General features: G+C 40.3%; 1 protein-coding gene across 8 annotated transcripts in view; it reads right to left on the bottom strand.

The window, feature by feature from the left end:
* The window catches only part of EBF1 (EBF transcription factor 1), a 325,256-nt gene that overhangs the window by 39,522 nt on the left and 258,943 nt on the right, over window positions 1-26,791 (bottom strand). The window lies entirely within an intron of this gene.

Below are 26,791 nucleotides of genomic sequence, written 5' to 3'. Positions count from 1 at the left end.
GTTGTGCAGGAGATCAGACTAGATGAGCATAATGGTCCCTTCTGACCTTAAAGTCTATGATTCTAAGGGCTTACTGTGGTGTTAGTTGTGAATGTTCAGAACCACTGTTCAGTGTGGCCACTAGGGGACACACACTACAGAGATAAGACTGTGAAAACAGGACATGAAGCCTTGCATTCAGCTTGTCCATGGTGTACTGGGTCTCTATCATCTTCACGCTTAATTTAAAGCACTGAGGTCAATGGAACTTAAGGGCATGTTTAAAGCTGAGCATGTGTTTAAGTGCTCCGCTGGGCTGGAACCAGAGTCAAGCACTCTCGAGCGCAGTTGTCAGCGTATCTTGGTCTGTCCCAACCAATACACCCTGCCATTTCAGTCTCTGACCGCTCCTGAACTGTGAATGCACCTTGCATTGACTTCTATGGTGGCTTCATTATGAGGACTAGGATCTTCTTGTGACTAGATTCACACCATCTAATTCATTTCAATGGATTTAGTGTCAGATTCTGCAACCCTTGCTCACACTGAGTAGTATCTTACTCCAAGAGTTGTCTTTTATTTTTATTTTTAATAAAAGGCCATTTCAATATTCGTTTATTACAGTAAGCACACATATAGTATAAAAGTAATATCACTGATTTGAATTTAACCAATCTCTCTGTCCCTTCGGCCAAACTTTCCCCAAATAGGCCAGGTGTTAATCCACTCTAGGCAGCTGAGTATTCAATTTCTCTTAATTATTTTATTCTTGGCAACCACATTTCTACAGTGGGTATTCGTTTTTGCAAACAAAGGCTCAGATTCTCATACCCTTACTCAACTAAACTGAATCAGGAAGTTTCTCTAGCATCATAACAGGAATCTTTTGGGTGTATCCCTGAAATATCTCTTGCAACAATGTTTTAGCATCAGACCAGCAGCCTTTCAATATGAGATGTTCTCCAAGTATTATGGCATCCCTCCACAACACAACTACAAAATGTGGGGAGCGGGGTAACTGGCTATGTGATAGTACTACTGAAAGGATCTGGGGAGAACAAACCAAATACAAGTCAACAATGTGATGTGGTAGCTAATATTGTTCTGAGGTCTATGTGTTACCAGTGAGGCCTCAGCTGGAGTACTGTGTCCAATTCTGGGCACCACACTTCAGTAAAGATGTAAACAAACTGGAGAGAGTCCAGAGGAGAACAACAAAAATGATAAAAGGGTAGAAAACCTGACTTACGAGGAAAGTTTTAAAAAATTGGATGTTTTAGTCTTGAGAAAAGAAGACCAAGGGGTGACCTGATAACAATCTTCCACTATATTAAGGGCTGTTAAAGAGGACTATGATCAATTGCTCTCCATGTCAGCTGGAGGCAGGACAAGAAGTAAAGGGCTTAGTAGTAAGAGAGATGTAGTTAGATATTAGGAAAAACATTCTAACTATAAGGATAGTTAAGCACTGGAATAGGATTCCAAGGGAGGTTGTGGAATCCCCATCACTGAGATTTTTAAGTACAAGTTACATAAAAACTTGTCAGGGATGGTCTAGCTTCACTTGGTGCTGCTTCACTGCAGGGGGCTGGAGCTGATGACTTCTTGAGGTCCGTTCCACCCCTGCATTTCTAAGAGCCTATATTCTGCTGTAAACTTTGCATCTATGCTGTTTTGTTTGACATGCAGAAACATCCAAGCATAGTATTTCACTGCATGATCGAGAACAGGTAATATCACAGCCTTCCAGTCCTCTGGACATTTTGTTTGTTTCCATTTCCCAGTCTAGCCTCACGTTGTCAGCACTGCCATGTAATTTTGTAGAAAAATCTAGACACAATGTACTTATTTTTTAAACCACTGATCTCATTATTTAGCAATTTCCTTATACCGCCCTTCATTGCGTATATGTCTAGCTTAAATTGTGTCTAATTCTTATGATAAATTATTATTTATTATAAATAGCTCAACTGTGAGACATTAAAAAACATCTCTACAGTTCTAATCAAGATTTCTCTTGCAGTTGTGTTAAAAGATTTTAGCTAGGTTCTTTCAAGTATATTTCTTCTGCATTTCAATCTAGTTTTTTCCCGACTCTCCCCCCTCTCCATCTTTACTGAAAGTAGTTACTAAGTTCTGGGATATTATAAATGGAGGCCAGTTTTGAAATTCCCCTCTGAGGTACTAGTCATTTTCTCACATCTTCCCACACTTCCAGCACATTAGAAATCCACAGAGTATTTCCTGGGACTATTTTCTAAACTGGAGAACCAAAAAAAGAGTAACTGTGGTCCAATCCCACAAGGTACTTAGTGCTTCCCGGGAGGTGTTGAGCACCCTTAACTTCAAATGATTTCAGTTTTTCTTCAGTGGGGAGGGAGAGTGCACTCAGCCATTTACAGGATCGGGTCCGTAGCAGCATTCATCATCTGTCATCTTATTCAGTCTCTAACTATTTGAACTGTATTATCTTTGACCCAATGCAAAATAAAATTGAGTTGCTCGTCTCACCACAGATCTGGCCAGGGCCATCTTCCATTTTTCTTCCAGTTTAGACCAGTAAACTCATTTCACTTGTAATTTCGGTCAACTTTAAACTTTTGCCTCCAGCACCAAAAGGCCTGCTTAAATATTTAGCCCCAGCCTTGGAGTTACAAAACAGACCTGTTCCATTACATCAAAATGCCAAAGAAACGGGCCAGATTCTGATCTCATTTACATTGGTGAAAATCTGGAGTAACTCCATCACTTTCACCAGTGAACACACGAGATCAGACTCTAGCCTAAGGGAAGGTTTTGGCACTGTATTTAATGAGAGCAGGATTGGCCTCTACATCTGAACTCCACCACACATATACTCCATTTCCCAGGGTCCTAATATAAAGTGGAGGAGGGCAGGGGATCAAGATTTTTTTCATACTTTCAGACTGAGCAATAAAGTCAGTATCTGTATTCTTGACATCCATCCATATGTTAAAAACAAGCTACCATATATTGTACTTAAAATGCATTCCCATTACCCTAATTTTTAAAAAGTACTATTGAAAGTACTAATAACTTTAAAAACTGTATTAAATTCAAATAGGTCCCAAGGCTAATGGAAGTAATTTGTATACCCACCCAAACTGACTGGCCCACTTTTCAAAATACAGGCATGATAATCTTGTGGTTTTAAAAGGACATTTAAATTGAAAGACTGTGAATTTAGTACATAATTATACCAATAGAACCCTTTAACTTGTCAACTTGTAAATCTAAAAGGCTATCAATCATTTCTAAAGAGGAAATAAACCTTAAAATTATTTGATTGACAGGGCTTACTTTTTATGTGTTTTTAAAAATGGAGTAAAGTGGCCAGAAATCCATTTACAAAAGTATATTGTTTTACATAGGTGAGTAAAAAGCCAATAATTACACCCCCAAAAGACATATAAATCAAAGTAAGTACTTTCCCCTCACTTATATAACTTAAGTTGTAGTGAACTTCAGATAACTTTTTATTAAAATACTTTTCCAAATGTAATGCTTATTGAAGTTGTTAACAGAATAGCATTTTCATTTAAGCTAATATAATCATTTTTGCAAATATGAGATTTAAGCCATTTTTCTCACTTTCAAACAATAAACTTCCAACCTGTCTCTTGTGTGAATTAACTAAAATTACACCCAAGTGTACAAAATCTGTCTATCTATGAGTTAAGGCATAATATTTATTATTCTTAACACTTTATGAATTACTTCTTAAACCCTTGAGGAAGAACTTTCTTTCGAATTAAACTCTAACAGAATAAGCCACAGAGCTCTTTATGCAGAAAATCTGAAGCCATAAGTCCTAAACTCAAAGGGGTTTAATAAAAAACACACATAATGTCTGAGGAAATAAGGACACGAGTGTGCATTATTTCCATGTTTCCACCTCCAACTTGATTTTCAACCAAAATGCTGCTTAAACATTTGAGAAAAAATGTTTCCACCATCACTATAATTTCAATCACTGAACTGATCATTTTAATCAAGATGTATAGATAATCCACCATTTTAAAAAGTCCCTTTCTCTCTTTTTTATTTAAACCAGACAGTGGAAGATTTTTTGGGGGAGGAGTGGTGGTTTTTTTTTTTTTTAATATTTCACATAATGAATTCCTACTGTGTCAATAAAGCTTTGCTGGTTAATTGAATGACTGTGTGATGTATCTGAGGAATTTGTTTCTCTAGCCATGCTGCCAACTTGCGGCAGAATGATCGACACTTAATATCAGCAATTAAAGGAACCTGTTCAAATATCATATGGAACTCATAGCTTGGGGTAGTCTAGGAGAACTCTTCACCAAGGAAAACTCATTCAGCTGATGCAGAGAGTAATTGAATTAGACACATTTTAACATTATTATTTGAAGAAAAATAAACACACGCTACATAGAAGCATTATGGAAAGAGTTCAGAGCATAAAGCAAAACCAGTTAATTTGTTTCCCATGCATTCATGGCTTCGTTTATTCCTTTTATTTTTCAGCCATATTTTTTCTTTTATTCTGTTTGATGCAAAACCAATACAAAACCGGCACCTAGCTATATAAAGTGGGAGCATTCTCTGCTTCAGAAGATGTAGCCAGCAGCAAGGCTGCATGTAAGGGCAAGGAACACAGGAATCTCAAACAACAAAAGCAAAGAATACGCATAACAAGCTGTAGGTTACTAGCCATGGGAAAAAATCTGCCTCTGCTCCACAGGTGCAGAGGGTCCTAATCCCAACAGCATGGCCTTGGTTGTTTGTGGAGCGGGAAAGAGGGGTTACAGAAAGGCCATGTGTTAGTGTTCCATATTGCTTCTTTTTGTAGCACCATGGGGGGCTTCTTGGGGGGGAGGGCATGAAGGGAGTGGACGCAGGGCAGGCTGGGTAAGTGGTGAGAGCATGGCCGGTGGGCCCATCCATGGCCAGTGGCTCCACCCTCACACATACTCTGGGGCTATCCAGAGGAAAAGAACGCCATTACAACATGACAATGCAACAGTAGCTTCAGAGTGAAACCACTGGAGTACCACAGCTGAGAAGATGCTTTGATCTTAATCCCTGTGCCCTGTGCAAAGCCCATTTCCGTTGGATTTGCCCTTACGAGGGAAATAGGGACAGTATAGTTTCAGGCCCTGACCCTGCATTGTCAAGAGGCTGCTGTGCTGGGGTGTGCCCACATGGTACAGAAGGCAGCAGCCAGACTTGACGACACAGTTTGCCAAAGGAGTGTACAGAATTTGACAATGTGTGTGTCTAGACAGAGACTAGATACCCATACACAACGTTATGCACCTATTCACACGGCAGCCATCTGAAACAATTAAATATTACACACAAAACATATGCAGTACAGACAGAACAAACAATGACAAATTTCACTTGGCTGAAGAACCCATTTCACTTGGACATTTGACCCAGTGGCTAAAACTTCCAGGCATTTGCTAAAATGTCTGGAGACAAAGAGCATTTCAGCTGAGCCTACCTGAGGACAGGTGAGAGACTGTCTCTGATACAGGTGGGTCTCACACTGCTGAATGTCTTCAGAAAAAAAATCATGGATCACAGTGGACTTTTCCTCCTGTGCATTTGTCCTCTCCTCCAGCAACTCATCTCCCTGCCTCTCTGAACAGCTGTTTCTACTTGACTGGTTCTTATGCCTCCAATCTCAACTGCTCTTCTCTCCTTGCAATTTTTCTTCTCAAACTTTCCCTCTAGAACCTCACTAATTCCTTGCAGTCCACAGAGAGAGCAATACTAAGCATGATGATGTTATACGTTCTGAAATGGCACATTGGGAGCATACTCTAACTGACCACTTCTGTCGGCTTTTTGTCCTTGTTCCACAAGGAAAGCCAGAACACATCATCCAATGAAAAAGTGTATCTTGCAAATCTCCCTGCAAAGAGTTCTCTTTGCTGATTAAAGATCATTCAATGAAAACACACAAGCCTTCAGGCTATCTCTGTTGTTGTTGTTGTGAATCTGACTTGCTTTTTGTAAAGCTTCCCTTCCATTAACTTTCCCGGGGGTATTTATTCCCGTAGGCAATGGAAAATGGAAGTGGGAGGGGAAGCCACCGCCTGGACACCAAAATTGGTGTTAGAAGGGCCATTCCAGGGCTAACTCAGACTTTCCCTGCTTTTTATAGCTGCATGGCTCTCTTGCTTTATATATTCTTATGTGTTTAATTTCCTTTTCTTAACGGTACTGTGACATGATGTCATTTTTTTTTTTACTGGAAACAGAAAGAGATGGAGATATTAAGAAATGAAATATTTATATTTTATTGCAATTTAATGTCCAAACAAATATCCAATATGTTTGCCAAGCAATATATAACATTTTGGAGCCAAATCCAATGATCAGACTAGCACCTGGGTCTCTGGGTTTCCCAGCGACTGTTCTTTATTGAACTAACGGTGAAACGGGCCAGTTTCAGAGGCACGTTATGCAATGTGATATTTTCTTAACGGTGGCAATTTTTCTGCAGTAAGTAAGTGGTTGGTCCGGCATTCCTTTTGCAACTACACTTCCAAGGGTGCTCATGGTGATTTTGAGTGTGCAAGGAATGCAAGACTTGGCCCCAAATTAATGCTGCAAGTTAAACATTGAAATGACAAGATCTGTCTGCTCAGGTTCATACACTGGTTTCCATGCCTGCAGTACTTGAATGCCAGTGATTATATGATAAAACCCTCAACATATATTAACTCTGAATGCTAACCTATGATCCCGCTGCAATCTGAGTACATGGAAAAACTGCACGATTTGCCATTTTCCAAGCTACTTCCTTCGCCTTTCACTGTTCCAATTGTCTTCCTGCCTCAGTGGGTGAGATCTGGCTCTAAAATAACCTGATAAATCATGTGGTTTCATGCATCAAACAAGCTTTTGGATCCTTTAACAAAGTTTTCAAAAAGCCTGGCAGCACTGGCTCAGGTGCCAGTGGATAGAACAGAAAGGCCCATGGAAGTTACGTACGTTAGGTACTGACTCCAGTCAGGAGGCTATTGGGTTAATTGAGACATACTTTGCAATCTCCACCAACAGGGCAGAAACAGCATTTTCAGATAAATATTTTCCATTTGTCTGGAACGTATTCTGGAAACTCATGAAAGAATGAAATACGACTTTGCTGCAAACGACTTTGCTGGAAAAGTGCAGATCTCAGGGGATTACCACTCTGTTTAACTGAATATAGAGTTAGACAAAGAGGCCACAATTTTTAAAAATAGGTGCCTATGGTTCGGCTCCAAAGTCCGTATTTAGGCTCTTTTTCAAAAGTGCTGAGAGCCCAGCACCTATTTTGTTTTAAAGTCTTGGCTGAAAGAGAGAAAAAGAGCGGACGCAACCCATCATTCTGTAGGAAAAGCCCTATTTTCACTTCATTAATACACATTTTCAAGCTTCTAATGGGTTGCTTTGAGGAAATCTTTGTTTTTAACCTTCCCTTCTTTGCAAATCCGACCATTTCTCATCCACTCTCTTTGCGGATTATAAGAGGCCTGATTCTGCTCTTGTAACAGAACGGTAAATCAGAAGTAACTCCATTGAACCCCTGGCGTAATGGAGAATTTTGCACCTAACCTATACATACACACTGAGCTTAAGGTGTGAAAGCTTAGCCTGAACTTAATTCTTATATCCTCACTTGCCATTTGGTAAAAGAAATATTCAAGACCAAAGGCTGCATAAATAACACAATGTCCCTTACTAAAAGTCAAGGATCATTGCTACAGTATAATGCCTTAAAATTCTGCCTTCCTTTGCACTTGGATGTCAGTCCAATGACAAGTCTCTACTTGGGAAGCAACGGGCAAATATGCCAGCAATCGTTTCCCTCATCCCTGCATCTGAGATGGGAAGTGGGGCACTGGCAGACATCCCCCACGAAAAAGCGCACCCTCTCCCCTTCCAACTGGAATGAGCCTCCTGTGAACCACGTGTGATGTTCTTGGAAGAAACTGACCTTCCAGGAGGCTTAGTTAAGAAACTGTATTAAAGATCTAAATTAAGATTAAATCCCTGGAGAAAACTAAAGCTTCCAGGCTTCTATGCATCTTTATTCTTGAACATTATCTTTGATTTGGGCATGCAACATAATTAAAAGGTTACTTGCTCAGAAGAAAGCAGACAGGTCATTTTGACTGTAGAATGGATGATACAGTATTAAAGTGATTATAACTAAAACAGTTTTGTCTGTGGTTTCTAATATTTGCGGGAAATCTATAATTCTAGACTTCTAGGTAGCCTCAGATTTTAACAGCAGGGATATTCCTGACTTCTATAACTGTTGCGATTTCCTCCCGAAGAGTTTTGACAATAACTGTTATCAAGGGGGGGAAAAACCATACCAGCCTGTCTGATAAACATGTTTCCCAGCCCTCACACCCCAGTGAGCACTGTGACACTATACTTTTATCATCTAGTGTGTGCTCAGAATGAGCTTAGAACAGCAATTGCCAGGAATAGGCAGGCGATAAACTGCATTGATTTAACACATCTTGTTTTCAATCATGCTCGGATTTTCTGAGCACGCATTTTTCCTGTACTCTGGCTTGTAGCTTTTATCTGACGAGCTGATCCCTTTTCACTGGAAAATGAAAAGGTCGCACAATAAGACACGGTTTACTGGAACTTGAACACGTACTGGGAAAGTATTTTAGATAAATACTGTCAGACATAGTGGAGCTGAATTTCAACAACACAATTGCTAAACAACAATACTTATTACTCTCTCAGAACAAGCCCACAAGCAACTTATGGCTCACAGCAGGGGAGATCACAGAGTTAGGCTCAATAGCTAAGAAATCCTTACCAAAGCCTGTTTAAAGATGGCGTGCTCCTTTTAACTTCAATACTGACGAGCCCTATCTCAGGGCAGAACTAAATACTGCCTTAGCTATTCTTCTCGACTTGTGAAATTGACATAAATCCTACTTCTGGCTAATAAATTAATGTTCACTGAAAAGTGCATGTCTGTGTGGCTGACTTAATTTAATCAACTGGGGGTAGTGGACAGTGAGAAAATTAAAAATAAACAACTAGATAAAAAAAACAATTTAACTGAAATTAATGAATTCACCAATGCAGACAACTTGGGGTGGACAAATGTATATATATGTGGAAACATGACTGGACCCTCCAAATGACTATTGAATTGGTCTGATAAATAATGTGCAAAGTATGAAGGGATCATAACTATGATTTTAATTTATTTTTTCTCCCCTTCCCCCCTGAGTGAATGCAATGATCCTAAAAGATTCCAGATTGACACAGGGTCCGAGTGTGTCACAATCTTTCATGTACTTATTTTCCCTACACCCCTTGGAGTGTTCTTACCCCCATTTTACATATGGGGAACTGAACCCCCGAGAGACCAAGGCCCAGATTTGTAAAGGTATTTAGGCATTGCTGTGCTCAGCATTGCAAAGCCTCAGTGATACAGATGGCTAAGTACAAATTTCAAAAGTGACTTCAGTGCCTAACCTGCTTAGGCACTTTTGAAAACCCACTCTTAGGAGCCTCGGTTATACTGACCTGCAGAAGAGCTCTGTGCAGCTTGAAAGCTTGTCTCTCTCCCCAACAGAAGCTGGTCCCACAAAAGATATCACGCCACTCGCTTGATCTCTAATGTCCAGGGGCCTATATGCAATACTGCAAACAACAACTGACTTTCAATTACATTTAGGTTCCCAAGTCACTTCTGAAAACAGGAGTCAGCTGTCCAAGTCGCTGAGGCCTTGCACCCCTGAATGCAGCAATGCCAAAATACCATTGAAAGTATGAGCCTAAGTGACTAGCCCAACATCAAAGAGGAAAGTCTGAGGCAGAGCAGTGAATTGAACCAGGTCCCCACTAAACTCTTGTCCCAAGTCCCCACTAAACACACCAGCCACTGGCACATCCTTCCTCTCTTGGCCTTCTCTATCCATAACATTTCTGCCCAGATAAGGCTGCCAGTAGTGATTTTTTTTACGTAGATACCTGTCTACTAAGAACTGATCCAAAGCCAACAGTTCATGTGACATATGCCACTGACCAGCTGTCAGATAAAAATGACTTTCTGCCATTACCACCCTGGCCTATTTTAAACATAGTGACATAGTTCAAAGTCTCCAGATTCTAGAGTCAGGCCCTCATTTAATTAATGCTCTCAACCTCAGCGGGCCACATACCATAGTCAGCACTACTAGTGTCTCCTAATCAGCAAAAGCCATGTAAGCATGGCCCTGGACTTCATTCACAGCAGGCAGACAGCGTTTGTGGGGGAGGGAGAAGCAGGGAACCATTCACCCTTATTTTGAAACAGAAGCTTCTTCGATTGAAATTAGAGCCATGCTTGGTTCTTGGTGATTTTAACGGCATGGTGCACCTTTGAAAACTGTTTATTTTTGAATAGTTTACTCTGGCATAGCTCTAAACCTGCCAAGGCCCCGAAGTGGGACAAAGAACCAAACTTGAGAGATCCAAAACAAAGATTCATCCAAGAACCTTAAAACACTGGGAGATTCTCTCTTTTGTAAAGCACTGTTATCTCCAGTTCAAAATTCTTTATCTGTGATGTCAATAATTTTCAATAAAAGAAGTGAGGGGACACCAAATATGTGGGGGAAAAGGTAATTTTGGGAGCAAAATGAGTTCCTGTCTGGAAAGGAGAGGTATTGGCGGTGTAGAGGGAGGTAGGTAGAGGGGTGTTTGTGTGTGTGTGTGTGTGTGTGTGTGTGTGTGTGTGTGTGTTATCCATCAAAGTGAGATTTATCAGTACATACTTTGTTTTGCCCACACAAGTTTCTTATCTCCTGGACTTTTTCAGGGTCCATATTCTCCGTACTCTGCTACATTATGGCACAAGGAGAACTTGAGGTTAACAACAATTTTCCAGACAGGTCTATTGTGATTTAAAATGACTTTTTGATTCAATTACCAGAAAAAAAAATCTGAGATAAGTACCAACTTACCAACTGTTCTCTGTGAAAACAGAGAATGGCCCCAAGAGTATATACTACTTATTATAGACTCATAAGGTGAGTGAGTGAACAAACAGTTGAGATGGATAAAGGAAATGTATCAAAAATCTTGTGATACATCTGTTAATGAGTGGGGTAGTTATAGCATTAAACTGAAACGGAAGTCTGAATACACTTCCATTGGTTGGATCCCACCATTAGGGACCATCCCTTTAACATGCTTTTGTTGCAGCCATCAAATTATAGTTTTCTCCAGCAAGACCCCTGAGAGTTTCACAACACAACATGCAATATTTAGCAGCAGCAGCAGCCACCGCCTCCACCACCTGACATTGCCCATTAGCAGGATCCGTACACAACAGCAGCAAGCCTGGGTGTAGGAGTGGCAGGGTGAAGCAGGTTCAACTTTTAAAAGAAATATCAGTTTTATGGTATTGGTCTGTTGACTGTACAAGAACTGCAGAACTAATACAGAAACCTTTTTGCATGCCAAGTGCTTTGGTGGAAAGAGCTAAACGAATGGAGTCATGTTTTTCAATTCTAAATTGAACAAGCTGCCGTATCGCTCTATAACTGTGTCTGAAACTTTGGCTTGTAAAAAATTGAGTGCCCCATTCAGCAAAGACACTTACACACTTGCGCAATTTAGTAGTCCCTTTGAAGTCACGCCAGCATTAGAAGGAATTTTATCGGATGACAATAAGCAGCATGTCTAGAACAGCGCGTCCAGTTTTGTTCACCTCAATGTAAGAAGGGTGCAAATTGCAGCGGTCCACAGAAAAAGAAGGGTGGGAGTATGGTGGAAATTGAATAATGATGAAAGACCCCCCAAAAATCATTTCTTGTGGCAAGGAGACGGATTAGAGAACACGTGCATGAGAAATCTAAAATGAAGGAGGACATGGTGAAAATTAACCAATGTCTCGTTAAGATAATGAAAAGACTCTGGATTAAATTAATGGCTGGAGACTGTTGAATAAACAAATGTTCCCTCACACAGCTGTATATTCAGCCTGTATAATCCACTGCTGCAGGATATCATCAAGTCAAATACTGTCATTGGAGCTGAGAAAGACCTGGATTATTTTGTGATCATTAATATTTGCAATACCGCAAGCTAAGGTCACCAATGTGTTCTCAAAACTCCTGTATCATGGCATAATGGATCTCTCTCTGTAGGGGTCAGGGAGAAATTCCCTTTCCTGAACAGCACTATTAAATTGGCATGAAACATTTACGTAATCAGTTACAGGATACCTGCCAAAGGCAGGAAACTGGATTTGATGGACCAGTGGTCTGATCTGGTATGGCAAATCAAATTTTCCTATAGAGTAGATGGGAGCAGTTTTCCTTTAAGTGGTTTGAAAATATAAGGGAGATGGATTATATCTGCTAAAAGCTGCCAAATACTATTTTTTAGAGAACCAAAATTCTCTGGGGATTGCTTCAAATCCACATAATGTTCCTGAGTGCTAAAGTTTGCAATGCTACCTTTACGTTATCAGGTGTGTGTGTAAAAACACATATAGCTAGCTAGCGCTCTATCAGTTACACATCTGAGGATGATATGGGAAGTAAGTTATTCAGTCTTAAAAACCAACAATCACTTCTGCTCCTGGGCTTTGGGTAAGTAGAGTTTCAGATGACACAATAAGGAGAAGAGATGTGTTTGTGCTAAAATAAATAAATAAATAAATAAATAAATAAATAAATGGCCCTTTCAGGACACATCTCTTCAATGAGCTCCAACAATGGAGAGAGAAACACAAAGAACTGGGAGGAAACACATTTCACATTTCAGGAGACTCCACGGGTTCATTAACTAGGGATTTCTGTCCAACACAGAGAGAACTTAAAATAACTGGGCCAGAGCTTCAGATGGTGTCAATCAACACAGCCTTATTAACTTTGCTTGAGCTATGCCAATTAATATCAGCTGAGGATGTGGCCTATTTTTCAGGATATGCCCATCTGATGGCAAAAGGTTGGCACTGAATTTTAACCAGATGCACCTACTTTACGACTGATATCCTTGGTTTACAAAAAACAATCCCAAGAGCAAAACCATGGCAATCTTTTTGACCAAAGGAAACTTTGAAATATAGTCTTTTTCCTGTTTCTCACCTAGACATGGTAGGCTGAGAAAATTAACAAGTGACCTTTGCCTTTGCATGTGCAGCCATTTTAATTCATGGCCCATGGCTCAGTTCTCCATTGTTCATTGCCTGCAGGAAAATTCACATAAGCATTGCTTTCTCTTTCTCACCCGGCAAGTTTTTCGTAGTCAAACAGTTTAAAAAAACCACGATGTTGCATTTTGGGGTTATCTTGTGCAGCCTGGGTAGAATTCTGATATGCTTTCTTCACTAAGTGCTCATAATCCCAGAAATGAAAGTAACTCATTTCTTCCCAGGGTGCCTGTTAACTGAAAAACTCATCTTAATTGACTGCACAGATGAGTTAACCATCTTCAGATTCACAAACCATTAATGACCCATTTGCACAGAAGCTCTGCTGGTGAGTCTCATCTCAGCGCTGTGCTTACAAGGAATGCGAGATTCAGCAATGGGAGGGTGGGGGGCCGATAGGGCCAAGGGAGCCCTATTAAGGCTTCTTGTTCATGACAAAATGAGCATTTGGGGGCCGAACATGGAACACGACAAATAATGCTGCACTTGCTAAATTGTCACCACCAAGATCACCTTGCCAAGTCAATTGCAGAGGAATCAACAAATAATGCAATTCTGCCCCCGAATACTAGTTAAATAGCCTTGAAATGTGCCTACAGAGAGGACGCTAAGCGGGAAACTGGAGCCTCACAGACGTAAGAGGAAAGAAATAACAATAAGTGAGGCAGTAAAAATAATTGCACATTTCACTCTGGTCACATTTGTCTTACTTCACTCCCGCCATCATGGTTTATCATCTAGAATATACATGGCAGAACCAGAGGACAGAAGAGGGGAAGCTACAGTACCTCAATCGAAGTTTTCTCATCTAGCTGCCCCACCTAAAATGATCGGTGTATTCTGGTGCCACTGATGAACGTAAACAGATGTATGTTGTATGTGAAATGAACATCGTTGATTGTCCAGTTTGCACTGTTGTTTATTTGATACACAGTACACCACTCTCTGCTATTGAGTAGGTATTAGCAATGTTATCCACATGTGTTCACCCATCTACAGGTATCCTCTTGATGGACTGATTTAGTCTAGAGCTGTTGAAATGTTTTGCACTAAAAAGGGAGAATTTTTGGTCAGAAAATAGCCTCTTTTCAAAAACAATTTTCCCATTGAACATTTTGTTATCAACATTTTCCATTTTATATGAAATTTTTCATGATATTTTTAATAAAAAGGTCCCAAATATTTATTGAAAATTTTATTAAATTTTTTTAGAAATGTACTATTGAAATTTTGTTGACTGAAATCCAGCTTTGGTAAGAATATCTGTTTTCAGTTAAACAGAAAATGTTTAATGATTTTAATAAAATTTTGGTTTAAAAATGTCATGAAAAATGGACAAATCATGAACTTGACAAAATGGAGGCAACTTCTAATTAGCTCCAGAAGTCTTTTTCCTGTTTCTCACCCAGTTCTGATGACTACTACAATGTCATCACACCACTGTGCATCAAAAAATACTCCCAAAGCTGTGAATGCTGAACATCAACAAAAAAACCCTCCAAAACTAATTAGTATTCAATCTCAAATTATGAGTTAGCAAAACATTATTTTAATCTGCACAGCAACTGTAACATTCTTAAATTTAGGCTGAGATAAGGCACTGTTTAAATAAAGATGTAAAACCTGTCCTGTGATTCACAGCATAACTCTAGCCTAAAAACTGTTAGATAATCATCATCTCTCAGGATAGCAAAACAGAACTCTATCGTTGCGTAAAAATACTATATAGATAACTGAACTGCAAAGATCATACACAGAAATCATAGTATATTATATACATAGATTTTTATCTCCAGTGGGCCACATGTTTAGAAATGAAAATTGCCCATTATGTAAAGAATTGTTTGCACAAACACGAGGAAGAGGAAGGATGGTTCAGTGGTTAGGATGCTACATGGAACTCGGAGAGCCAGGTTTAATTCCCTACTCTGTCGCAGACTTCCAGTTTGACCTTAGGCAATTAAATATCTTTGAGGATTTGGGCCTGAGAAACTTGCCTAACTACAGCTGAAATCAATGGGAGTTAGGTGCTTTTGAGGAGCTGGGTCTCAGTTACCCATCTGTAAAATGGGAACAATTGCACTTCCCTACCTCCCGAGGGGGGCGGTAATTAGAATAAATGCATTAACCACTGTGAGGTGCTCAGATAATGCTGCAATTCGCAGGCAGCTGAGTTTCCAACAATACGTCGATTTCTGCTCCTGCTCCCGATGGACCATACTGATTAGATCAGATGCATGAGTTTCATTACCCGACTTCGGAGATCAGGTGAAATCAGGTTTGTATATAAAGAGGGGCTAAATTAAGGCACTAAGACACAGCCTTGCATTTCTGCTCTTTGAATTCTTATCCTACACCCTTCTCCTGAGTGTTGGAGCACCTGCCAGGAGGACAGCGCAGCTACCAAGACACTCCTGAAGAAGGTTCAACATCTGTTTCATTACCCGGCTGGCTGTGAGGTGGGGACACATCCTGACCTCTTTCCCACCCCCTTTGCACAGGACAGAGCACACAGAGGTGCTAGATCTGCGAAGTTCATACATTTGCTGGGCATCATCGTCCTCTACTGAAGCTACTGGAATGACAAGACACGAGTGAGAGAAAAGTCGGCTCTCTCTGAGCTCAAGGATTCCAATTGTGCAATGGATTGCGGGAGGGAAAGGAGAAGGCACTCTTTGCACCATTTCTTTGTGTTGCACGCTCGAGCAGCAACAACCTACCATTTGGCTCTATGTGTTTCAACCGATGGTGCAAATCAAGCACAAATACTTGTGCTAATCAAGCAGAAATTGAAGCCATGGTGCAGAAAAAGAGTTTTGGAGAATTTCTTTGATTTTAAAGCATCTATTGTTTTGCTATGCACTCAAAGATCATTTCAGAGCAACAGGGCCCTGCTTATTTTGGAGCTGCCAGTGCAATTCCAGCATTACATTAGATGCAGCACCTGGCTACAGACAGGTGGGGAGAGATCACTTGTAACAGTTCATCAGGACAGTAGATTCCACTGTCAGTGTTTACTCACTTTATTACTATGGATTTCCAGATTTCCCTGAAATCTCTTCCCTAATTGAGCAGGTGATATATATTTAGCGGCAAAGGTAATTATGCAAAATGAATCCAAGTTGTAGTTAGATTATTAAAAAAAAAATAATGGACACTGAAAACATTCGGTGACAGATTAAACACTAAAACTGATTGTATTAAATTGTGTGAGAAAGTTTCATCATTTCTTAATCCTGCACTATAATGGTCCTCTCTTAATTGAAGCCGCATATGAGCGTATGCTTGTGTGAGTCAGAGCATGCGTCTCCAAACTATTATTTTGGACTCTCCTGCGGAGAACTTTTAATATCCTGGTAAAGCAGTGGGCAGTTTCCCCAGCCAGCAAAGGGAAATAAAGCTCCAGGTATTAGTCTTTTAAGGCTCTTTCCTCAGGGTTTGGTTACAGCCTGCAAAACAAAAAACTAATAAACTAAAAAACCCTGGGTGATAATTCCCATAGGATTTCCCTGCTTTAACCAGCACAGAGGAGCAAAGACCCCTCCTTCCCCTTAGCTCTCCTTTGACACAGCTGTCATCACCCACTCAGGGCAGGAACCTGTTAACCCTTTACAGACTGCAGCACCCTTACTTTGTCATAACACTACATTATATATATCATGCATACAAAAATGGTCATCTCTTGGGCTCTAGAACAAACACATGCATTTATGAAACCGCATTCAAAATATCCCAAAACCGAACAGTTTGGATGGAGAGATGGGGGACTAATCTGAAATCTGTTGCAATGCTTGTTACTTTGTAAGTCACTATATATCTTCTAAGAGCAATATTCTCCCCTCAGCTACTCTGATACAGCACTCACTGCCACAGAAGTTGTATATCAGGTGGCAGAATTTGATCTCAAGTAAATAAATTCCTCCATAAATATCTACCGGAGGCTGACTTTTATTACGGAATGGTCCATATAATCACTAGACTTGCAGGACATTATTCATTATCCGCAAGGGTCTTGAACCCCCAATATATTATCAGTCACATTATGTGATGTGGTCTGAATTCTTCTTAAACAACAGAACCTATGCAGCCCAAACAGGATTTGATTACCACCGGGCCTCTCAGGGTATGTCTACACTGCAGTAAAAAAAGCCCCATGGCACAGCTGCAGCCCGCCTGGGTCAGCTGACTCAGGCTACGGGGCTATAAAATTGCAGTATAGACATTCCAGCTCAATGGAGCCCAGGCTCTGAGACCCTCCCCCATGTCAGGTCTCAGAGCCTGCACTCTAGCCTGAGCTGGACCATCTACACTAGCTGGAGCCTCGGCTCTCAGACTCGGTGCCACACTTTTTTTTTATCACAGTGTGGACGTATTCTGAGTGCAAGGACTCTCCCCAGGTATGATGTTGCAGAAGCTATTTCTAACAGCCAAGAGTGAAGTAACACCCATCTATCTATTTCAGGTACTTACATGGCCTTCGTTACTTTAATATCTGAGCTCCTCACAATCTAGTTAACATCACAGTACACCTGTAAAATAGGGCAGTTCCACACTGTAGTATCTTCCTTTTATAGACAGGGAACTGGGACTGGGAACTGACAGACAGAATATCCCAATGGAGTCAGCAGGTAAGTGCAGTAGAAATTTCCACCAAGTGTCTGTCTGCATCTTTAGGCTCCTAAATGCCTTGAAAATCTGGCTCTAGGTCACCCGTGAAATTTGTGGCAAAACTGGGATTTGGCATCCTGGGAACCAGTATCTTCTGAGTACCAGACAAGCACCCTAACCACCAGCCCATCCTTCTGCTGAAACAGAGATCATCCCTTGCCAGGGGTTTGCAAGTCTGTCCAGCTTATGGACTATGATCAGTGGTCACTAAAAATCGGAGGATACACTGGGCTTGATACAGCCTCTCATAACACTGGGTAGGTTCTTCTGTGTCTGAAAAAAGTTCAGACAGTTGTGGAGGGAAAACGAAAGGGTGCAACATTACGCCAGGGGATCATCTTGAATGGCACCACCATTCTGAGATAAGCCCTGGTGGAACAGGGAAGGGCCACGCGGGTCAAAGATTGCCGATTCCCCAAACAGGGAAGATACAGGCGAGCTCTTTCCCACCTCACAGGACTCTGCCAATTAAAGGGAGCCATTGGAGCTGTGCAGTAGCCTAGGACCTGTATTAAAAGATCATGCACAGATTCTAGGGTAACAGAGTCCATATAAGACAGCTAACTTGTTACTGGCAGCTTTGCAACATACACCAAGGCACCAACCTGAAAGGCTGTGGATAGCTTGTGCTGAGCTGGGCCTTGGAGAAGAAATATCTGATTGACAGCAGAGTTCTCATTTCCCTGAACTGATTAAGTATAACTGAAACCAACAATTGTTTTTGGTGGTTTGTCTGAAACAGTTGATTGTAAGGGGGCGTCCATCATTTGGCTTGGTTTTAATTTAGAGACAAAAAAAAGGCAAGATGCAAAACTAAAAGAAGGCCCTGCAAAATTATAGAGCTGGGGGTGGGGATGGGGGTCAAGATTACTGGCACTGGACTGACATTTCTTCTTGGCTGACAGCTGGTAATGAAACATTCAGAGAAAAAGAATAATGTGGAACATATGAATAGAAATAGACTCTGTGGGGAAATTAAGTCTTTTAACTCTGAATTCAGTTAAATCAATTTAAAGTGTACAGTTTGTTACAATAAATTTAACTTCTCTGAAATTCTAAAATTAGTGCCTAAGGAAGTAAATATTGCTCTGTCACTGTTAGAATAAAAAGGTGTGTTTCCATAGATCCCCAATTCCTTTCTCAAAAAGATAATTTCCAAATACACAATGCTAGTTTCAGCAATTTTCATCATCTGAAATAATAAAAGAGAAGTGAAATTTCTGAGGGTGACAAAAGCTTGACAAACTTTTGGTGTTACTTTCTTTAAATGTGGAACGACTCCAACCACAGAGATAATTATAGATGACCAGCTTGTAACTGCTTTATTGCTTCTTTTTCCTCATAAGTTTTAATTTTGGACAGTTAAGTGAAAAATGTGGTTTCAATTTCCTACATATTGCACACAATTTGGTCTGAACAAGAAAATACAAAAAAAAAGAGTAAGCTTTTTAGAGTGAATTAAAGAGCCAAGTTTGGGGTTTTTTGCCTTTTAGCACTGTAAGAATAACAAAGTACAAAATGCAGAAAAGATGCCTTGGGGGGGGGGGAAGGAATTGTACAAGGTACTAAGAAAAGCATCAAGTCTAAACATGCTTTAAGCAATTTAACAAGATAATACAATTGCTCGTCTTTCTCCTGCCATTTTACCATGCTACAGTTTAAAGGAAACCAAGCTGAATACATGTGTTACAGGAAATCTTTTAATAAGAAAATGCTGTGTACATAACCATCTTGCTCTCTCAGAATGCACCAGTGATTGCCAAAGTGCACGAAAATCTGCTCTGCTCAAACCATTTAAAAGGCTCCTAGAAATATTTTACATTAAACTAACAAAACAAAGAAGCGATAGACTGCAGGAGAAAGGGCAGTATCTGTTTTGCCCAGGAGGTGCACAGTACATGATGTTACCCGCTGTTCCAGTATGTCTGCAATAACTTGGCATGAGAAGGTGCTTCAGGGTAGAAGTGTTTTAAATCAGATTGTGGGGCCAAATTACAGGCATTCCAGCCTGGGTTTGCTGGAGGAACTTATGCATTACCACACTATGTCCAGATCAGTGGGCCATCCAGGCCAATACACTTTCTCCACCTATGCTAGATGGTGCAGAGAAAAGTGTAAGCAACCCTGAAATTGCCATTGATGGATAAAGTACCCAGAGGGACACTGAGCCTCATCAGAGGCACCACTGTGTCCCTAGTTTTATGCAGGGTTTTTCAAATCACTTTTCTTTTTAACAGCCGTGTGAAAGCTGATGCCATCTCCTTCCTTGCGCTGGATCTATTGATCTTCTGTATCATTGCAAAGAAACCAGGTATGTTTGTTACATTGAAACACCTACACTGTCAGCCCTTTTTTTTTTTTTTGGGTCAGCACTGCATGAAGGGGAGCATTCTAACTGTGCACATCATCCTCTGTGCTGAGGTTTGTGGCAGTTTAAAAAAAAAAGTTAAATCCTGGCAAACGAGAGCACTATTCCAGATGGAGTGATTTGCAGAACTGTGAAACCAGGCCCTGATTCAGCAAAACAAGGCACATGACAAGTCTCACAGACTTCAATGGGATTACTTGGGGGTTAAAAGTTAAGCACATGCTTAAATATTTTGCCTGGGTGGGGGCATAAATCATTGCCATTGATTTTGTTAATCAAAATACCACCTAACTGTATAGCAATGTCTGTCAGAATAAGGTATTTACCAGAGCTGTTTTCTTTTGTGCACATCTATCTGCAAAACTTCTGCAAACGAACCATAAACAAGATGTATGTTTGTCAATAAACTGCAGTGCAAAATATTTTTCAGTATGTGCTTGTGAAAAATCAAAAGCCAGCTTTTTTCCCAGAAAAAAACCACCACTAGTGATTTTGAAGAACACTTCAAGAAAGAGGATTTTTGAGGCATCACAAATAATGTTTTAATCCTCTCCCTGAATTTGGTGGAAAGAGACAGTTTGGGAGCTGTGAAATTTGAGGGCTAAATGAATTGTTGGAAAATTTTGCCCAAATCTTTGGGGGGAAAATGTCAATTTATGCCAGCTCTACACAAAAACCCCAGGAAAATCTCATCAAAAAGTATCTTTGGAACCATGACAATGCAAGTCTTACAGATTTATATTGGGGTTTTGAAGTTTTATACATTTACATACACCCAACACCAAATAGTCTATAATAGGAAGACACTGCTCCTACCCTGAAGAGTTTACAATCTAACACCATAATCCTGCAGAGCATTTCAGGTAGGTGGACAACTTGCAGAACAGGGACCTAATCAGACAAGAGGCAAAGAGTAGCACAAAGGAAGTACCATTTTACTCCTAGGAACTGAGGCCCAGAGAGATTAAGGCCCTGATCTTGTACTACTGAAGTCGAACTACTGAGTTTCGTTATTGACTTCAATGAGTGTATGATCAAGCCCTTAGTGACTTTCTCAAGGTCACACATGAAGTCTGTGGCAAAGCCCATGACCTTCAAATACTAAGGACAGATCTCTACCACTTTGAGCAACAGGAATAATTCCATTAGCTGGTAGCAGCAGTAGACTGTTACCTTTAGTGGACCAGTCACTACGATTATGTCTACACTGCACACTAAGCCCAGGCTCTGACTCAGGTTTGAGTCCAAGCCCTCATATAAAGCAGTGTGAGTCAGACCTGGGTCTGAGACCCTGCTAGAGGGGTGGCTAAGAGCCTGAGTCCTGCCAACATTTGGGTCCATGTGCAGTCATTTTGCAGTGTGGCCACAGCCCAAGCCAGAGACCCATCAGGTCTGTATAGTGCAATATTAATCAAAGACTGTGAATGGCTTGCCAATTACAAAACCAGTTTCTCCTCCCTTGGTTTTCACACCTCAACTGCTAGAACAGGGCCTCATCCTCCCTGATTGAACTAACCTCATTATCTCTAGCTTGCCTGCATATATATACCTGCCCCTGGAAATTTCCACTACATGCATCTGACAAAGTGGGTATTCACCCACGAAAGCTCATGCTCCAAAACGTCTGTTAGTCTATAAGGTGCCACAGGATTCTTTGCTGCTTTTACAGATCCAGACTAACACGGCTACCCCTCTGATACATGACAGTATGGATGTGTTAGCACAACTAAGATACCCAGTTTTACAATGCACTGTGGACACTCTAGCCTGGGCTTGGACGTGAATCCACAAGCCAGGAATCCACAGAGTGGGGTTTAAACTGCAGTGTAGACATTCCCTACGTGCTCTGCCAGCTGTTGCCTGATAATTATTTTTCTCCAGGGCTTATAAAACTGCTAATTTTCTTTATGTGACTAAAACAAGTGTATCTTTTCTACTTCTGTCTAACCTACAGCAGGCTCAGACACAATAAAATGAGTTCTGTGTCTCATCGTGCTGCAGTTATGTCCTAATCCTGACCTCCTCCCTACTTGCTTAAAACCTCCCTTCAGGACAAAGGGAGTTTTGCTCAAGTAAGTATAGAGTCCGATCCTGCACTAGACACTGCACATTTTAGAACTGACAGTTCAAGATTCTGCAGTGATATTTAGGATCACAGCATGGCCCTTGCAGTTTACTGAAAGTAAATTTCTTCCGCAACTCAATTTGCTGAGGATTATTTCCCCCTCCCCACCCCCACATTCCTCCGATACAAAATGTTGGTTTTACAATTTTTTTCCAGCCGAGGTAAAAAAGCCAGACAAATATTGCAAGCACAACAATGTCAAGGATCCTGTGCAATCACATAGAAAATGTTCAGGAGGCTTGATACGCTCAGAACTCATTCAGCTGATCAGGCTCAGATTTCTAGATAATAATCATGATGAGACGGACCAAGTCTGCAGGAAACTATAAAGTGGACCCCGCATAGAAATATATGCATGTGTATCTTTAGAAACTCTAAAATATTATTGTTACAGGAGTTCCAATCTCATGCAATTTCTTACATATTTTTTTCTTTTGCAGTTAAATCATGAATTTGTTCATTATAAAATTCTTGCTGCTAAATTATTTATTGCTATTAAGTATGATACATTTGCAGACATCAGCAGAAAAACAGAAAAGCTATGTTGCACAGTGGAGTTTAATGCTATGTAAACGTCAGGGTATCTTTTTTAAAACATCTCTGTGACCCTCCTCCTTTTTCAAGATGCACTCATTGCAATGAGAGGTGAGCACTGGGACACCATTAGCAACTTTTCAATGCACATCATGAAAGTCAAAATTTAGGGAACGTGCATGTCTTCAATGATATTGTTTCTGATTCTATGCCGTAAGACAGACATCATGGAAGTACACTTTTTATAGCTACCATACATAATAAATGTAGTGGGGGAGGTCTAGGTTGGATATTAGGAAACACTATTTCTCTAGGAGGGTGACGAAGTACTGGAATGGGTTCCCTAGGGAGATGGTGGAATCTCCTTCCTTAGAGGTTTTTAAGGCCTGGCTTTACAAAGCGCTGGATTGGGATGATTTAGTTGGGGTTGGTCCTGCGTTGAGCAGGGGGCTGGACTAGATGATCTCCTGAGGTTTCTTCCAACCCTGATATTCTATGATTCTATGACATAATGTAAAAAAAAAAGAGACCTAAATAAAGCTAAATTGTACTAGGTTGTCGTAAGATATAGTAAAGGATCATGGAAACTTGGGAGCTTAAAACGTATGCAATGTTATAGCAGAGCACTGTGACTTTAAGACGATACAGATTTGTGAGTATTTTAACTCTAACCATCCTTGCTCTGCAGGGCCCGTGTAACGAGGCAATAGTATCTACGAAATAATGAGCGGAGGAATGCAGCACTGTTCTTCCATTCGAATCTCAGGTGCGATCTCACACACTAAAGCACTAGATCAATACTCGCAGTAGCAAGCCGTTCAATACCCCCTGAATTATTGCTTCATTTTTCTTCTTATTATAGATGAGCTATGTTATTATTTTCCCCAAATCAATATTTTACAACCTTTTTTATCCGTTTCTCCATAAATTTTATTATTACTTTAAACCAGGAATTCCGGTACACTAAATAAGATGCAGTATCTGAAAGGTTGTGAATGTACCAACATGATTTTTTTAGTCAAGACACTATGCCATGGTTAAAGGCAGAGCCTAATCAATAGCTAAGGGGGGGAATTTTATGCAGAAAAGTTGAAAATAACATTGCTTTTGCAACAGAAAATGCAAATTCCTAAAAAAAATATGAGCAGCTAAAAGAACACAATTTTAGAAGCACAGGAAAAGGGAGTTCTGATGGGCACTTTGTACCTGAAATTTAATTCCAAACAAATATGATTTCCCCCTCCTTTAAGTTAAACGGCCAGCATAATTCAGTGAAATTGTTTCTTACAAAGCAGATAATTCTGTGCAACTTAGAATGATTTAATTAGCTTCCATAGCTGTTTCCTGCTAAGTGTTTAAAGCATCCTCAAATCAAATCATGGTAACTCATCTGCTATACCACTTTCTGTGTTTTATGCAAAGGGCCTTCTTTATAACATTAATGGGAGCTACAAGTTTCCCTGGAGAGGAGACTAGTGAAGTGAGTTAATTACAAAGTTATTGTGAAATTGTGCACATCATTCTGCAGAAAACACAGTGTAACTAAACAATCATTACACCAGAAATGACAATAATTATAGGCAGCCCACACTGGTCCCAATTCCACAGTGCAACCCATGAGCATAGAGTTCTTCTGATGTCAATAGGACTCCACAAAGACACAGAAATCCAAACCAGTTGCCTGCATTGCAGGATCATGGGCACTACCTGTGTAATTAACTGTGCATTAGCTACCACATTTATCAGCATCCACCCAGGGAATTACGGTATTAAAAGTAAAAGGGAGGGTAGTGCTCTTCCACTTTTGGATAACACTTCGACAAATTATAACAGAGAACAACAAATTATCCTGGAAATTTATGCTACAAATTCCAGTAGATTTCAGCTTATTGCCACTCAGGCATCATAGACCTTTCAAAGAGACAGTCCAATAACTCATTTGGAAGTGGGCATCTGTATTTCAGTGGAACAAATAACTCAAAACAAATCATTTCTGCTCACTAATTGTCCAAAGAGAGATCACGATTTCCTTCAGTGTCTTTGTTATTTGAAGTTACTCATCAAATAGTTTGTGACTAACCCTATAGATCATTAACAAGCAAATTCTTATAAATATTCAATATATATTCTCCACATATATATTATTTCGATGTATAATATTTATATATATGGCCCCAATCCTGTAAACACACACATGCTTTTAACTTTACGAATGCGGCCATAGGCATAGGTGTTCACAGATTCAAAGACCAGAAGAGACCATTGTGATCCCCAGTCTGATCCTCCTGTATGGCACAGGCCAGACACCTGCCCCAAATAATTCCTAGAGCAGAGCTTTCAGAAAAACATCCAATCCTGATTTAAACATTGTCAGTGATGGAGAATCCAACACGACCCTTGGTAAATTGTTCCAATGGTTAATTACCCTCACTGTTAAAAATGTATGCCTTATTTCCAATCCTGTTTGCAGGATTGGGGTCATATCTATTTTTTGTTCCCTGATAGAAAACTAACTCTCATGCTCTGATTTCTGTGCAAAGACTCATGATTCTGAATACTTTCTGCTACTTTTCTCCAAATTCTGGATGAAACACTTAACTCATATACTAAAATGTACACAGAAAGCAAACACTACAAGGAGGCAAATGAAATCCACACAAATTCATTTACAAAACCAAATGAATATTCATGGTATTCAAAATACCTTTTTCTCACACCTCTCAGCAGTACAAACATCTGGGAATGAATGTCCAAAAAGAAAGATGCAAGCAAGGAGGAGGTCATCATCCTGCCTTCTCTGGGGCCTTCATTTAAAGGAGGGTCATTTGTCTTTTCAACTGAATTTGAGAGGGTTGTTGGGACACACAGGTCTGGTGACGAAATAACGTGCAGATTGGCTTTGTCTTTGAAAAAATGGAATTAAGTTCTTCATTGCTGAATAAGTGTCACTTAAGAAATATTCTTGTATCTGTCTCAGAGAGTAGTTATTAATAGCTCCCAATCTTGCTGCAAAGGTATAACAAGTGGGGTTCCGCAGGGGTCTGTTTTGGGACCGGCTCTGTTCAATATCTTCATCAATGATTTAGATGTTGGCATAGAAAGTACGCTTATTAAGTTTGCGGACGATACCAAACTGGGAGGGATTGCAACTGCTTTGGAGGACAGGGTCAAAATTCAAAATGATCTGGACAAATTGGAGAAATGGTCTGAGGTAAACAGGATGAAGTTCAATAAAGATAAATGCAAAGTGCTCCCCTTAGGAAGGAACAATCAATCAGTTTCACACATACAGAATGGGAAGAGACTGTCTAGGAAGGAGTATGGCAGAAAGAGATCTAGGGGTCATAGTGGACCACAAGCTTAATATGAGTCAACAGTGTGATACTGTTGCAAAAAAAGCAAACGTGATTCTGGGATGCATTAACAGATGTGTTGTAAACAAGACACGAGAAGTCATTCTTCCGCTTTACTCTGCGCTGGTTAGGCCTCAACTGGAGTATTGTGTCCAGTTCTGGGCACCGCATTTCAAGAAAGATGTGGAGAAATTGGAGAGGGTCCAGAGAAGAGCAACAAGAATGATTAAAGGTCTGAGAACATGACCTATGAAAGAAGGCTGAAAGAATTGGGTTTGTTTAGTTTGGAAAAGAGAAGACTGAGAGGGGACATGATAGCAGTTTTCAGGTATCTAAAAGGGTGTCATCAGGAGGAGGGAGAAAACTTGTTCACCTTAGCCTCCACTGATAGAACAAGAAGCAATGGGCTTAAACTGATCTAGGTTGGACATTAGGAAAAAGTTCCTAACTGTCAGGGTAGTTAAACCCTGGAATAGATTGCCTAGGGAAGTTGTGGAATCTCCATCTCTGGAGATATTTAAGAGTAGGTTAGATAAATGTCTATTAGGGATGGTCTAGACAGTATTTGGTCCTGCCATGCGGGCAGGGGACTG

The sequence above is a fragment of the Gopherus flavomarginatus genome, chromosome 7 (assembly GCF_025201925.1).
Source record: "Gopherus flavomarginatus isolate rGopFla2 chromosome 7, rGopFla2.mat.asm, whole genome shotgun sequence".
NCBI classification, from domain to species: Eukaryota; Metazoa; Chordata; order Testudines; family Testudinidae; genus Gopherus; species Gopherus flavomarginatus.
This window is presented reverse-complemented; position numbering and strand designations above follow the sequence as displayed.